This window comes from Myotis myotis, unplaced genomic scaffold (assembly GCF_014108235.1).
Source record: "Myotis myotis isolate mMyoMyo1 unplaced genomic scaffold, mMyoMyo1.p scaffold_m19_p_4, whole genome shotgun sequence".
Lineage (NCBI taxonomy): Eukaryota > Metazoa > Chordata > Mammalia > Chiroptera > Vespertilionidae > Myotis > Myotis myotis.
The window spans coordinates 18,929,251-18,943,078 of record NW_023416346.1 but is presented as its reverse complement, the minus strand read 5'-3'; positions in this window follow the sequence as shown (position 1 = coordinate 18,943,078).

Genomic DNA, 13,828 nt, shown 5'->3' with positions numbered 1-13,828 from the left:
GAGGCCTGCAGGGGCTGGCGGGGAACGTTGGAGTCCTCCGTCACTGAAGCAAGAAAGCCTCATGTTAGTTTCAAGTTCCCTGGCTGCCTGCTGCCATCTTGGCTGACAGTTAATTTGCATATTGCCCTGATTATCCAATGGGAAGGGTAGCGGTTGTATGCCAATTACCATGTTTCTCTTTTATGAGATAGGATGGCTAAGCGACTGGCCAATGGGCTGGTAGCTATGACACACATTGACCACAAGGGGGGCAGACGCTCAACGCAGGAGCTGCTGAGTGACAGCAACTTTGCAGAGTGCCCTTCGAACTCTGGGACCCCTTGGGGGATGTCAGACTGCTGGTTTCAGCCTGATCCCCACAGGCCAGGCCAAAGGACCTCACCTGCCAAAGTGACCCAGTTCACTCCACAGATGCCCTTTGAGCCCCGGCGCCACCCCAGGTGTGTCTGGCTAGGAAAGGACCATGGGAGGTTGGCTCCAGGGTGTGTCTGGCCTGTCTCACCCAGTCCCACCTCACCGGCCACCTTCTAATTAATTTCCTTTCAATGTGCAAGAATCCGTGCACCGGGCCTCTAGTATATTAATAATATAAGTGCATGCTGTATAATATTAATTACCTATTGTATATTAATATTAAAAATACATGTTAGGCATTTTCCACATATTTGTTTAGTTATAAACAAACTAGAGCTAGAAATTGGGATTGAGGGTGAGCAGAGTAGACCTGAGGAATCTAACATCAAGAGAGGTCATGACTATTGGCCTGAGATGTCATTGCAGAGGAAACAATCAATATTAGATCCTAGCTATGTAATCAACAAGTGGGAGATTGGATGTAGGAGTGTTTCTCACGGACAAAATATAAGATATGAACAAGATGGTAGAGAAATCGATTCACCTGAAGCCTTTAAAAAATCTTGTTCAAACAGATTGCTTAGCAGGGTAAAGTGACCCCAGTAGAAGATACAGTAAGAATGCTGAATTCTCAGGATTAAAGGGAGGTGAGTAGTGTTGATTGATTATTGCCACTGGGGAATCTCCCAAGAATACACATGTGTTCTTAAAGAAAGGAGTCAGACTTTATCATCCATCAAGCCTAAGGAGAGGCTTTGAACATCTGCCAAGACTAGAGGCACTAACACCAGATACCTTAAGTTCTGGTCAAAGTAGACATTTCCGAACTTTGACCTCCCCTCTTACCTGTCTTCTATTCTGGAGAGATCAGAAACTAACCATATGTTTATGTGGAGGGTGGGGAGTGAAGAAAGGAGGCGATGTGTAAGGGAGAGACATGCACATGAAAGATAGAATGCTTAACGCTGGAATTCAAAGTTTTGATTATTACCCTGGACTGCACATATTCACTACTAAAATGAAACTATTACAAATGAAAACAACCAGAGGACTTTCTACCAAGATTGAGTGGTTAACTATGAGGATTATCCATTGATATGGGTGTGAAATGTCATTCATAGACTCAAAAAATATTCCACAAGATGGATTTAAAGGAATAGCGGGTTCTTGAAGATGGCGGCTGGCAGGATGGAGGTGAGGGATAGGAAGTGAGTGAGTGAGGGGATGAATGGAGAGTGTGTGGATGTGTGTGGTGTGTGAGTGAGGGAGGGACAGTTAAATCCAGCAGGAGCAGCAGAGGCTGACAGACCAGGCTCTCTGGGACATGGAGAGACTACCACCACTGTGGCACTCCCTGGACTGCGGGACCCCATGCCATCTTAAAGGGGAGAGCGGCCTCTCCTAGGAACTCAGCAGCACCACCACCCAGACAGGCCTTGGACACTGCCCGTGACCCGGCAGCCACTCTGGTAAAAATCCTGCAGCCATACCCGCAGACTCTGGGACTCTGCGCCAAAGGAGCAACGTGCCCACTACAGTAGTAAGTGCAGTCCCCCCCCCCCCCCCACAGCAGCAGACCTGGAACATTGCCTGCTCTCTCTCATTCGCGCCTCTCCAGTGCGCAGGTCTCCAAGGCACACCACTCCATAGACTCCTCTTAGGAGTCACTGGGAGACTAAACTGGGTGTGATTTTGTACAGACACAGGCTCACTGCCCCCCAGTAGAAATTCTGAATCCCTCTGTCTGAATAACTGCCCCCACACACCCAGCTGCACAACTTAAGCGCCAGGGCCCCTCAGCACCAGGGCCCCTCAGAGTGCATCAGAGCTCAGCGCCAGGGAACTGAGCCTGTGAACTCCACTGCCACAGTTGCTCACTCCCCCTGAGCCCATCTATCCACAGGGCACTTTGGGGAAGCCGCAGTGAGCCTCTGCTGGGTCCCATCTTGGACAAGTAGGGACGCACTCCCCTGGGCAGTGGAAATTCGGAATTCACCCATCCTGGATACCTGCCTAAAGCATGCCAGGGCCCTTCAGAGTGCTTCAGTGAGCCTGCACTAGTAAACTCACTGCGGGTGCTCCTGTGTGCCGCGATGGGGAACGCGAGCCAATCCACCACAAGTGCACCAGAAAAATCTGAGTTTCCCCACCCCACAGCTGCAGAACTCTGGACACTACAGGTGCATGCTTTTCCAGCGTGCAGGTCTCCCAAGACCACCACTCCACAGGCAGCTCTGGGGCCCCACTGCGAGCCCTGCTGGTCATGCACTTAAACAAACAGGGGTGCACTGCTGGGCTGTAGAAATGCTGAATTCCCTCTTCTGGGATACCTGCCCATAGACACTGCAATCCAGTGGCTTCAGTGCCAGGGCCCTTCAGAGTGTGTCAGTACACCCTGCTGGCAAACACACCACAGGTGCCTCTGTGAGCTGCTGCTGGAATCGCGTGTATCCAACCACGGAAGCAGTAGCAAAAGCTGAGTCTACCCACCCCACGACAGAATTCTGGACACCACAGTCACACTTTGCCAGAATTCAGGCTTTCTGATCCCCACCACCCTAATAGATGGTTCCTGGGTGCCACTGTGAGTCCCTGCAGGGCATGCGTGATTTCAATCAAGGGCACAAGACAGCAAAAATTGAAACACCCCCTCCACAGCTGCTGACTTCTAGACACCTCAGTTGTGCCTTTCCAGCTCACAGGCCTACATCAAGAGAACCCAAATAGCCCAAGTAGGGAGCTCCACTAGACTACCAAACCCAGGAGACCTGAGAGGTCACACCAGTAGCACCACACTCTAAAGAAGCTGGGTAGCAAAGCAATCGGAACTACAATTAAAACATTACAGCAAAACATGGGAAGACAAAAAAGCAACTCACAAAGGAAAGAAAAAGAGGAGTCACCAGAAAGGGAGTTAAATGAAATTGAGGCTAATAACTTATCAGAGAAAGAATTCAGAGTAATGGTTATAAGGATGCTCAAACAGCTGGATGACAAATGCACACAACTCATTGAGAATTATAAGGAGCTGAATGAAAATGTCACCAACATGAAAAGGAACCAAGAGGAAATGAAGAACGACATAGCTGAAATAAAGAAAACAATAGAAGGCTTAAACAGCAGACTAGAAGAGGCTGAGGACTGCATCAGCGAATTAGAAGACAAGGTAGGAAAAAACACACAAACACAAGAGCAACTGGGAAAAAAAACTTAAAAAGCAAGAGGAGAGCCTAAGGGAGCTTTGGGACAATGCAAAATGAAACAACATTCACTTAATAGGGATACCAGAAGGAGAGGAGGAGAAACAAGGAATAGAAAACCTGTTTGAAGAAATAATGACAGAAAACTTCTCTGATACTGGCAAGAAAAAAACTACACAAGTCCAGGAAGCACATGGAGTGCCAAACAAGATGAACCCCAAAAGACCAACACCAAGACACATCATAATGAAATGGGCAAACAGCAATGACAAAGTAAGAATCTTAAAGGCTGCCAGAGAGAGACAGAAAGTAACCTACAAGGGATCTCCTATTAGAATATCAGCTGACTTCTCAACAGAAACACACCAGGCAAGAAGGGAATGGAATGAAATATACAAAGTGATGCAAAGCAAGGGAATGAATCCAAGAATACTATGCCCAGCAAGGCTATCATTCAAAATTGAGGGTGGAATCAGGAGCTTCACAGACAAAAAAGGGCTAAGAGAGTTTATTACCGCCAAACTAGCAATGCAAGAAATGCTAAAGGGACTGCTGTAAAAAGAAGAAACAGAAAGACAAGAAGAAACACAAACATTAAGAATAAAAATGACCACAAACAAGTACTTTCCAATAATAACATTAAATGTAAATGGATTAAATGCTCCAATCAAAAGACACAGGGTAGCTGAATGGATAAGAAAACATGATCCATACGTTTGGTGTCTGCAAGAGACCCACCTCAGAACAAAGGATTCATACAGACTGAGAGTGAAGGGATGGAAAAAAAATTTTCAGGCAAATGGAAATGAGAAAAAAGCTGGGGTTGCAATACTTATATCTGACAAAATAGACCTCAAAGTAAAGACCATAACAAGAGATAAGGAAGGCCACTACATAATACTAAAGGGGGCAATTAAACAAGAAGAAATAACTCTGGTTAACATATATGCACCCAATACAGGAGCACCCAAATACAGCTTCTGGAAGATATCAAGGGAGAGATCAATAGCAATACAGTCATAGTAGGGGACTTTAATACCCCACTGACACCACTGGATAAATCCTCTAAACAAAAATTCAGCACAGAAACAGCAATCCTAAAAACTCACTATAATTGACATCTTCAGAATATTTCACCCCAAAGCTACAGAATATACATTCTTCTCCAGTGCACATGGGACATTTTCAAAGATAGACCACATATTAGGACACAGGCAAAGTCTCTTCAAATTCAAGAAGACAGAAATCATAACAAGCATCTTCTCAGATCACAATGGCATAAAACTAAAAATCAACTACAATAAAAACATTGAAAAAAATTCAAACACTTGGAGGCTAAATAGCATGCTATTAAGCAATGACTGGGTTACCAGAGAGATCAAAGAAGAAATAAAAAGCATCCTGGAAACAAATGACAATGAAAACACAACGATCCAAAATCTATGGGACACAATGAAAGCAGTCCTGAGAGGGAAGTTCATAGCTCTACAGGCCTACCTCAAAAAAAAAAAAAAAAAAAAAAAAAAAAAAAAAAAAAGAAGAAAGAAAAGAAAGAAAAACTGGTAATAAATGATCTAACCCTACAACTCAAAGAGTTAGAAACAGAGCAACAAGAAAAGCCCACAGTATCCAGAAGGAAGGAAATAATAAAGATCAGAGCAGAAATAAACAACATAGAGACAAAAAAAAACAAAAAACAAAACAACACAATAGAAAAGATCAATGAAACCAAGAGCTGGTTCTTTGAAAGGATTAACAAGATTGATGAACCTCTAGCCAGGCTCACCAAGAAACAAAGAGAGAGGACCCAAATAAACAAAATCAGAAATGAAAGAGGTGAAGTAACAACTGACCCTACTGATATACAAAGGACTGTCAAAAAATACTACAAACAACTCTACTCCAACAAACTGGACAACCTCGATGAAATGGACACATTCCTAGAAAAATACAAACTTCTAAAACTCAATCAGGAAGAATAAAAAAAAACCTGAATAGGCCAATAACTACTGATGAAATTGAAACAGTAATCAAAAAGCTTCCAGGAAACAAAGGCCCTGGACCAGATGGCTTCACAGGGGAGTTTTATCGAACATTCAAAGAAGAACTAAAGCCAACCCTTCTCAGACTATTCCAAAAAATTAAAGAGGAAGGCATCCTTCCAAGGTCTTTCTATGAAGCCAGCATTACCCTAATCCCAAAACCAGATAAAGATACCAGAAAGAGAGAAAAATACAGGCCAGTATCCCTGATGAACATAGATGCTAAAATCCTCAACAAAATTCTAGCAAACCGTATCCAGCATTACATTAGAAATATCATACAACATGACCAGGTGTGATTTATTCCAGGAATGCAAGGCTGGCACAATATCTGCAAATCAATAAACGTGATACATCACATAAACAAGTTGAGAGACAAAAATCACATAATCATATCGATTGATGCAGAAAAGGCATTTGACAAAGTCCAACACCCTTTTCTGATAAAAACGCTCAGCAAAGTGGGAATAGAAGGATCATACCTCAACATAATAAAAGCCTTATATGAAAAACCTACAGCCAACATAATACTCAATGAGCAAAAACTAAAACCATTTCCCTTAAGAACAGGAACAAGACAGGGATGCCCACTTTAACCACTCCTGTTCGACATAGTACTGGAAGTGCTAGCCAAAGCGATAAGACAAGAAGAAGAAATAAAAGGCATCAAGATTGGAAAAGAAGAAGTAAAATTGGGATTATTTGCAGATGACATGATACTGTACTTAGAAAATCCTAAAGACTCCATCAAAAATTTATTAGATTTAATAAATGAATTTGGCAATGTAGCAGGATACAAAATTAATGCCAAGAAATCTATGGCATTTTTATACGCCAACAGTGAACTTACAGAAAGAGAAATTAAAAAAAAAAAAACAATCCCATTTACCATTGCACCAAAAAAATTAAGATACCTAGGAATAAACTTAACCAAGGAGGTAAAAGACCTCTAAACCTGAAAACTACAAGACATTGAAAAAAGAGATAGGCGAAGACATAAACAGATGGAAGAACATACCGTGTTCATGGATTGGTAGAATCAACATCATCAAAATGTCCATACTACCCAAAACAATCTATAGATTCAATGCACTCCCCATTAAAATACCAACAGCATATTTCACAGATCTAGAAAGAATGCTCCAAAAATTCATCTGGAATAAAAAAAAAAAATAGCTGCTGTGATCCTGAGAAAGAAGAACAAAGTAGGAGGGGTCTCAATACCAGATATCAAGCTGTATTACAAAGCTACTGTTCTCAAAATTGCCTGGTACTGGCACAAGAACAGACATATAGACCAATGGAACATAATAGAGAACCCAGAAATCGACCCAAACTACTATGCTCAATTAATATTTGACAAAGGCGGCAAGAACATACAATGGAGTCTAGACAGTCTCTTCAATAAATGGTGGTGGGAAATGTGGTCAGACACATGCAAAAAAATGAAACTAGACCACCAACTTACACCATACACAAAAATAAACTCAAAATGGATAAAGGACTTAAACATAAGACAGGGAACCATAAGATTATTAGAGGAATCCACAGGTAGCAAAATCTCAGATATATGCCAAAGGAATTTCTTCACTGACACAGCTCCTAGGGCAATGGAAACTAAAGGGAAAATAAACAAATGGGACTATATCAAAATAAAAAGCTTCTGCAGAGCAAAAGAAACCATCAACAAGACAACAAGAAAACCCACTGCATGGGAGAACATATTTGCCAATGATATCTCCTATAAAGGTTTAATCTCAAACATTTATAGGGAACTGGGCGTGGTGGCTCCATTTGCATGGCCGTGGTGGCAAAGCCCCCAGGCTCAGAAGACAGAGACAGAGAGTGGACAGCAGGGCATGGCAGCTCCATTAGCATGGTGGTGATGGCAGCAAAGCCACCAGGCCCGGCAGACAGAGAGTGGACAGCAGGTCATGGTGGCTCCGTTCGCATGGTGGTGATGGAAGCAAAGCCCCCAGGCCCCGAGACAGAGGACAGCGGGGCATGGCGGCTTCATTACTGTGCCAGTGGTGAAGCAGCCAGGCCCCACAGAGAACCACAAGGAGTGGGCCTAAGCCGTCAGTAGGCCATCCCTTGATGACTCCTGGATTTGAGAGGGTGCAGGTTGGGCTGAGGGATCCCCCCCATGCATGAATTTCGTGTACCGGGCTTCTAGTAAATAAAATAAAATAAATTAAATTAAAATAATAAAATAAAATAAATAAAACAAAATAAAGTAATAAAATATAAAATAAAATAAAATGTTTTTGTTAGGGTCGACAAAGGAAGAACACACGAGGTCAAAAGGGGTAAAGAATTATGAATTTATTAGGTCATCTGGATACCAGATAGGCTGAGCCCCAAAATGTCACCAGCACCCAAAGACAGGGAGTCAGAGGTATTAAAGGACTCTGGGTGGGCTTTTTATGGGTGGAGAATTCTCTGTGTAGGTCTGGATTCTAGGAAACTCTGGAGGGGAGAGATAATGGACTTAGCAAGTGGAATGTGGTCTAGGCAAGTGGAATGTCCATTGTGAAGTGGTCTAAAGGCCAGTTCCCAGGGAGGGGAAATCAATTTAATTATTTGGTCAGACCTATCAGTTTTCTCTTGTTATTGCTGGATCCTGATAATGGGGAAGTAAAATAGATCAATTTGGGAACATCTGTGATGGCATAAGAACACAAAATGACACTTCTAGTCTCTTGAGTTAAAAAAAGTCTCATTATTGGGTTGCCATATTGAGAGAAGACATGCCAAATGTTTAACTGAAGTTGCCTGGAGTTACACTCCAAACCATCAAGAAGAAATTTATTGGCATGACATCTATATATGTAAAACCCTAATATGCAAATAGACTGAATGGCGGAACAACTGAGCAATCCAACAACCAGTCGCTATGATGTGTGCTGACAATCAGGGGGCGAGCGTCGGCAGCAGGCGGCAGAGCATGGAACATGGTGGGTATCAGTTGCAGAGAGATGGTAGAGCAGGTAAGCGAGGGTGTCAGACCAAGGTGGAACGCTGGTCGCTGTCATCAGAGAAAGCCACTGGTGGTTACTGAAAATTCTTTGCTCCTGTGTGCTGCGGTTCCACCGGGCGCTCGCACCTGCTGCTGGTGCTGGCCCCGCTCACACCCACTGCTGGCACCAGAGCCACTGCTCACACCCGCTGCCAGCTCCCGGCACCAGACCCAATTGCTCCACGCTGTCAGCAGGTGCGAGCAGCAGCTGTTGGCCCAGATAACCCCTCAGGGCTTCTCCACGTCTTCCTGCTCCTGAGGGGTGATCAGGGCTGGCAGCCAACTCTTGCACCCATTGCCAGTGATGGCCCTGCTTGCACCTGCTGCTGGTGCCAGAGCCACCACCTTCACCTGCTGCCAGCACCCAGCGCTGGTCCTGATCACTTAGGGTCATCAGTGGGTGTGAGCAGCAGTAGTGGGAGTGGGGCTGCAGGCAGATGGGGGACCGGGGGCCACGGTGGTGGTGGGGCCAGACAGGAGTGCGGAGGATAGGCCAAGACCCGCCCCTGTGCCTACCGCAGCCTTGCGGGCACAGTTCCTTTCAAGGTGCATGAATTCATACACTGGGTCCCTAGTTGATTAATAAAGTTATATAAGTTTCAGGTGTACAATTATATAATACTATATCAGTATATTGTATCGTGTGTTCACCAACCCAAGTCAAGTTTCCTTCAATCACCATTTATTTCCCCTTTACTCTCTTCTACCTCACCCTAACACCATTCCCACTGGTAATCCCATAGTGTTTTCTGTGTCTATAAGTTGTTGTGTTGTGTTTTTCTTTGTTTTTAACATATTTTATTGATTTTTTTTTTTACAGAGAGAAAGGGAGAGGGATAGAGAGTTAGAAACATCGATGAGAGAGAAACATCAATCAGCTGCCTCCTGCACACCCCCTACTGGGGATGTGCCCTCAACCAAGCCCTTCAGTCCACAGGCCGACGCTCTGAGCCAAACCAGTTAGGGCTGTTTTTTGTTTTTTGTTTTGTTTTGTTTTTTTTTGTTTTGTTTTGTTTTGTTTTGCTTAATCACTTCACCATTTTCCTGCAGCCTCTCAACTACCCTCCCCTCTGAGAGCTGTCATTCTGTTCTCTGGATCTCTGAGTCTGTTTCTACTAGTATTTGCTTGCTAGATTTTTTTTTTTTCATTAGATTGCACACATAAGTGGAATCATATGACACTTGTCTTTCTCTGACTGGCTTATTTTACTTAGCATAATGCTTTTCAGGTCTATCCATGCTGTCATCAAAGGTGAAATTTTCTTCCTTTTTACAACCAAGTACTATTCCATTTTATGAATGTACCACAGCTATTTTATCCACTCATCTACTGGTGGACACTTGAGGGGCTTCTAAATCTTGGCTATTGTAAATAACACTTCCATGAACATAGGGTTGCATATATTATTTTGATTAGTGTTTCAGGTTTCTGCAGATGTTCCCAGAAATGGAATCACATGATCATAACGCAGTTCCATTTTTTTTTATTTTTTGAAGTAACCTCATACTGCTTTCCACAGTGGCTGCACCAATCTGCATTCCCATGAACAGTGCATTAGGCTTCCCTTTTCTCCACAACCTCGCCAACACTTGTTATTTGTTGATTTATTGATGGTACACATTCTGGCAGGTGTGAGGTGATATTTCATTATAGTTTTAATTTACATTTCTCTGATGATTAGTGACATTTAGCATCTTTACATATGTCTGTTGCCCATCTGTATGTCGTCTTTGGAGAAATATCTCTTCAGGTCCTTTGACCATTTTTTAATTGGATTGTTTAGTTTTGGGTGCTGAGTTGTATAAGTCCTTTATACATTTTGGATACTATCCCTTATCAGATGTATTAATTGTGAATTTGTTCTCCCTTTCAGTGTTTGGTTTTTTTTCATTTTGTTTCCTTTGCTGTGAAAACACTTTTTAGTTTGATTTAGTTCTATTTTTTTCTTTTGTTTCCTTGCCTTAAGAGGTATATCAGAAAAAATATTGCTACAAGAAATGTCTGAGAGTTTACTGATTATGTTCACTTCTAGGATTTTTATGGTTTCAAGTCTAACATTTAAGTCTTTAGTCCATTATGAGTTTATTCTTGTATATAATGTAAGAAGGTGGTCTAATTTCACTTTTTTTGCATGTATCTGACCAATTTTCCCAGCACCATTTATTGAATAGACTATCTTTACCCCATTGCATGTTCTTGCCTCCTTTGTCAAATATTAATTTGAATACTATAGAATCATGGATTTATATCTGGGGTGTTTATTCTGTTCCATTGACCTATATGTCTGTTTTTATGACAATACCATGCTGTTTTGATTAATATGGCCTTGTAGTATAATTTTTTATCAGGTAGCATGATTCCTCTAACTTTATAATTCTTTCTTAATATCGCTGTGGCTATTCAGATTTTCTTATAGTTCCATATCAATTTTTGGAACATTTGTTCTCATTCTATGAAGTTTGCCATTGGTATCTTCATTAGAATTGTGTTAAAGAGTTTTTATTATAAATATATGCTGGGTTTTGTCAAAAGTTTTTCTGGCCCTGGCTAGTTTTGCTCAGTAGTTAGAGCATCGGCCTACAGACCAAAGGGTCCCGGGTTCGATTCTGGCCAAGGGCACATGCCAATCAGTGATTCTCTCTCATCATTGATGTTTCTGTCTCTCTCTCCCTCTCCCTTCCTCTCTAAAATCAATAAAAGTACATTTTTAAAAAAGTTTTTCTGAATCTATTTATATGATCACATTATTTTTATCTTTTATTTATGTGGTATATCACATTAATTGATTTTCAGATATTGTACCAACTGTGCATCACCAGAATTAATCCCACTTGACACTGGTGTATAATCTTTTCACTTTATTGCTGGATTAGGTTTGCTAATATTTTGGTGAGGATTTTTGCATCTATGTTCATCAGGGATATTGGCCTATAATTTTCTTTATTTGTAGTGTCTCTATCTGGTTTTGGAATTAAGATAATGCTGGCCTTGTAAAATGAGCTTCAGATTCTTCTCTCCTCTTGACTTTTATGGAATAGTTTGAGAAGCATAGGTATTATTTCTTTGAATAGAGTGGGGCTTTGACTTATGAGTGTCCTGACTAACGAGTTTTTTGAGATACCAGCTGTCTCTCGGCCGATTTTTTGCATTGAGTTGATAGAGTAATTTGAGTTAATGAGCTCCTTAACGAGCTCGGTCTTGGAACGAATCAAACTTGTAAGTCAAGGCCCCACTGTATTTGGTAAAATTCACCTGAAACCATCCAGTCATAGACTTTTGTTTGTTGGAAAAATTTTGATTACTGCTTGCTTCAATTGTATTAGTTATATAATCAGTTTATTGAGATTTTCTGATTCATCCTGATTTAGTTTTGGAAGATTGTATATTTCTAAGAATTTATCCCTTTTGTCCACATTTTCCAGTTTGTTGGCATATAGTTGTTCATAATGCTTCCTTTCAATCTTTGTATTTGATTCATATTTACTTCTCCTCTTTAATTTCTGTTTTTATTTACTTGGGACCTCTCTTTTATCTTGATGAGTCTAGTTAAAGGTTTGCCAATTTTTTTATCTTTTCAAGGAATCAGCTCTTTGTTTTATTGATCTTTTGTATTTTTGAGACTCTATTTTGTTTATATCCATTCTGATCTTTATTTCCTTTCTTCCACTCACTTCAAGCTTTGTTTATAGTGTTTTTCTAGTGTCTTTAAGTGAAATATTAGATTGCTTATTTTTCTTGTTCTTTTGAGGTAGCCTGTAATGCTATTGATTTCCTTCTCAGTACTGCTTTTACAGTGTCCCATAGATTTTGGATTATTATATTCTCATTTTCATTTGGTTCAAAGAATTTTTTTTTATTTCTTCTATAATCTCGTTGTTATGCCACTCATTGCTGAATAACATTTTATTTAACCCCTGTGTGTCTTTGTGTGTTTTTCAGGTTTTCTTTCTAGTTTCATACCCTTATAATCAGAGAAGATGTTTGATATAATTTTAATATTCTTAAATTTATTGAGACTTGTTTTGTGTCCCAACATGTGGTCTATCCTAGAAAATGTTCCATGGGCACATGAAAAGAAGGTATATTCTGTTGAAATGCTCTGAAGATATAAGTTAAATCCAGTGGTCGGCAAATTGCGGCTCGCGAGCCACATGCGGTTCTTTGGCCCCTTGAGTGTGGCCACGAAGTTTCAATCACACTGTACGTGTGTGCCCGCACGTGGTATTTTGTGGAAGAGCCACACTCAAGGGGCCGCAGTTTGCTGACCACTGGAAATCCATCTTATCTAGTGTGCCCTTTAAGGCTGCTGTTTTCTTGTTGATTTCCTGTGAGGAAGATCTATCCATTTATGTCAATGTGGTCTTAAAATATCCTAATATTACTGTATTACTCAGGATCTCCTCCTTTTTGTCTATCAAGATTTGCTTTAAGCCCTAACCGGTTTGGCTCAGTGGATAGAGCGTCGGCCTACAGACTGAAGGGTCCCAGGTTTGATTCCGGTCAAGGGCATGTACCTTGGTTGTGGGTGCATCCCTGGTAGGGGGTGTGCAGGAGGCAGTTGATCGATGTGTCTCTCTCATTGATTTTTCTAACTCTCTATCCTTCTCCCTTCCTCTCTGTAAAAAATCAATAAAATATATATTTTTAAAAAGATTTGCTTTATATATTGAGGTGCTCTTATATTGGGTGCATTAATATTTATAAGGATTACATCCTCTTGTTGGATAGAACCCTTTATCATTATGTAGCGCCATTCTTTGTCTTTTACTATAGCCTTTGTTTAAAAAACTATTTTGTCAGATATAAATATTGTTAGCCCAGCTTTTTCAAATTACCATTTGCATGAAATATCTTTTTCTATCCTTTTACCTTTAGTCTTTATGCATCTTTCTTTTTGAGATGAATCTCTTATAGACAGCATATATATGGGTCTTGCATTTTTATCCATTCAGCTACCCTATGTCATTTGATTGGAATATTTAAACTATTTACTGGTAAAGTGATTATTGATAGCTACATAGTTATAGGCATTTTATTATTTTAACTGTATTCCTCTGTGTTTATTCCCCTTCTTCTTAAACATTTTTTGTATTACTGTTTTGGTAGTAGAAAAAAAAGCACCTTTAGTGTTTATTATTATTATTTTTTTAATCTGGAAAACTCTTTTTCTCCTTCAATTTTAAATGATAGCTTCTCTGGGTAGAGTAGTCTG